This window comes from Aulostomus chinensis, unplaced genomic scaffold (assembly GCF_037954235.1).
Source record: "Aulostomus chinensis isolate RoL2024-O1b breed Wild unplaced genomic scaffold, RoL_Achi_v1.0 HiC_scaffold_162, whole genome shotgun sequence".
Taxonomy (NCBI): Eukaryota; Metazoa; Chordata; class Actinopteri; order Syngnathiformes; family Aulostomidae; genus Aulostomus; species Aulostomus chinensis.
In genome coordinates, this window is record NW_028234304.1 from 7,501 (window position 1) to 10,000 (window position 2,500).

Genomic DNA, 2,500 nt, shown 5'->3' on the forward strand with positions numbered 1-2,500 from the left:
GAGACCTCCAGGGCCCGGAAGCAGGGCCAGGGGGAGACGGAGACCTCCAGGGCCCGGAACCAGGGCCAGGGGGAGATGGAGACCTCCAGGGCCCGGAACCAGGGCCTGGGCCAGGGCCAGGGGGAGATGGAGACCTCCAGGGCCAGGGCCAGGGCCAGGGCCAGGGGGAGATGGAGACCTCCAGGGCCAGGGCCAGGGCCAGGGGGAGATGGAGACCTCCAGGGCCAGGGCCAGGGCCAGGGGGAGATGGAGACCTCCAGGGCCCGGAACCAGGGCCAGGGGGAGATGGAGACCTCCAGGGCCCGGAACCAGGGCCTGGGCCAGGGCCAGGGGGAGATGGAGACCTCCAGGGCCAGGGCCAGCGCCAGGGCCAGGGGGAGATGGAGACCTCCAGGGCCAGGGCCAGGGCCAGGGGGAGATGGAGACCTCCAGGGCCAGGGCCAGGGCCAGGGGGAGATGGAGACCTCCAGGGCCCGGAACCAGGGCCAGGGCCAGGGCCAGGGGGAGATGGAGACCTCCAGGGCCCGGAACCAGGGCCAGGGGGAGACGGAGACCTCCAGGGCCCGGAACCAGGGCCAGGGGGAGATGGAGACCTCCAGGGCCAGGGCCAGGGCCAGGGGGAGATGGAGACCTCCAGGGCCCGGAACCAGGGCCAGGGCCAGGGCCAGGGGGAGATGGAGACCTCCAGGGCCCGGAACCAGGGCCTGGGCCAGGGCCAGGGCCAGGGGGAGATGGAGACCTCCAGGGCCCGGAACCAGGGCCAGGGGGAGATGGAGACCTCCAGGGCCCGGAACCAGGGCCTGGGCCAGGGCCAGGGGGAGATGGAGACCTCCAGGGCCAGGGCCAGGGCCAGGGCCAGGGGGAGATGGAGACCTCCAGGGCCAGGGCCAGGGCCAGGGGGAGATGGAGACCTCCAGGGCCAGGGCCAGGGCCAGGGGGAGATGGAGACCTCCAGGGCCCGGAACCAGGGCCAGGGCCAGGGCCAGGGGGAGATGGAGACCTCCAGGGCCCGGAACCAGGGCCAGGGGGAGACGGAGACCTCCAGGGCCCGGAACCAGGGCCAGGGGGAGATGGAGACCTCCAGGGCCAGGGCCAGGGCCAGGGGGAGATGGAGACCTCCAGGGCCCGGAACCAGGGCCAGGGCCTGGGCCAGGGGGAGATGGAGACCTCCAGGGCCCGGAACCAGGGCCAGGGGGAGACGGAGACCTCCAGGGCCCGGAACCAGGGCCAGGGGGAGATGGAGACCTCCAGGGCCCGGAACAGGGGCCAGGGGGAGATGGAGACCTCCAGGGCCCGGAACAGGGGCCAGGGGGAGATGGAGACCTCCAGGGCCCGGAACCAGGGCCAGGGTCAGGAGAGAATGGGGTATCACGGGACAGCGTCTTCATTTATGGCGCGTTCGCTCGCGCTCTCTCTCTCTCTCTCTCTCTCTCTCTCTCTCTCTCTCTCTCTCTCTCTCTCTCTCTCTCTCTCTCTCTCTCTTCTTTCTGTGTCTCTTTCTCTCTCTCTCTCGTAAATTCTGGATAAAATTGCAGCAGCACACACTGTGTCACAGGGCAGCACTTTGCCGGAATAATGATGATGATGATGATGATGATGATGATGATGATGATGATGAATAATGATCATAATAATAATAATAATAATAATAATAATAATAATAATAATAATAATAATAATAATAAAAACCATTAAAAACAATAATAAAAAATCAAATCAAATCAAATCAAATAAATAGAGAGTCAGCCACCCTCTTCTCCAGACCCGTGCAGAGCACGGGAGGCACGGGGAGAGAGGCAGGGACCAGTGCCCGGGGCACGGGACCTCGGCCGGAGCACCAGGATCCTGGGAGCTCGGCCGGAGTACCAGGGGCAGGGGAGCTCCGCTGGAGTACCAGGGGCACGGGAGTGAATATTCGACAGAGTCCACACGGGGGAGGAATTAATATTGGGGTACCAGGGGCACGGGAGCTCCGCTGGAGTACCAGGGGCACGGGAGTGAATATCCGACAGAGTCCCCACAGGAGAGGAATTAACATTGGAGTACCAGGGGCATGGGAGTGAAAATTCGACAGAGTCCACACGGGGGAGGAATTAATATTGGGGTACCAGGGGCACGGGAGCTCTGCTGGAGTACCAGGGGCAGGGGAGCTCCGCTGGAGTACCAGGGGCACGGGAGCTCCGCTGGAGTACCAGGGGCAGGGGAGCTCCGCTGGAGTACCAGGGGCACGGGAGCTCCGCTGGAGTACCAGGGGCAGGGGAGCTCCGCTGGAGTACCAGGGGCACGGGAGCTCCGCTGGAGTACCAGGGGCACGGGAGCTCCGCTGGAGTACCAGGGGCAGGGGAGCTCCGCTGGAGTACCAGGGGCACGGGAGCTCCGCTGGAGTACCAGGGGCACGGGAGCTCCGCTGGAGTACCAGGGGCAGGGGAGCTCCGCTGGAGTACCAGGGGCAGGGGAGCTCCGCTGGAGTACCAGGGGCAGGGGAGTGAAAATCCGACAG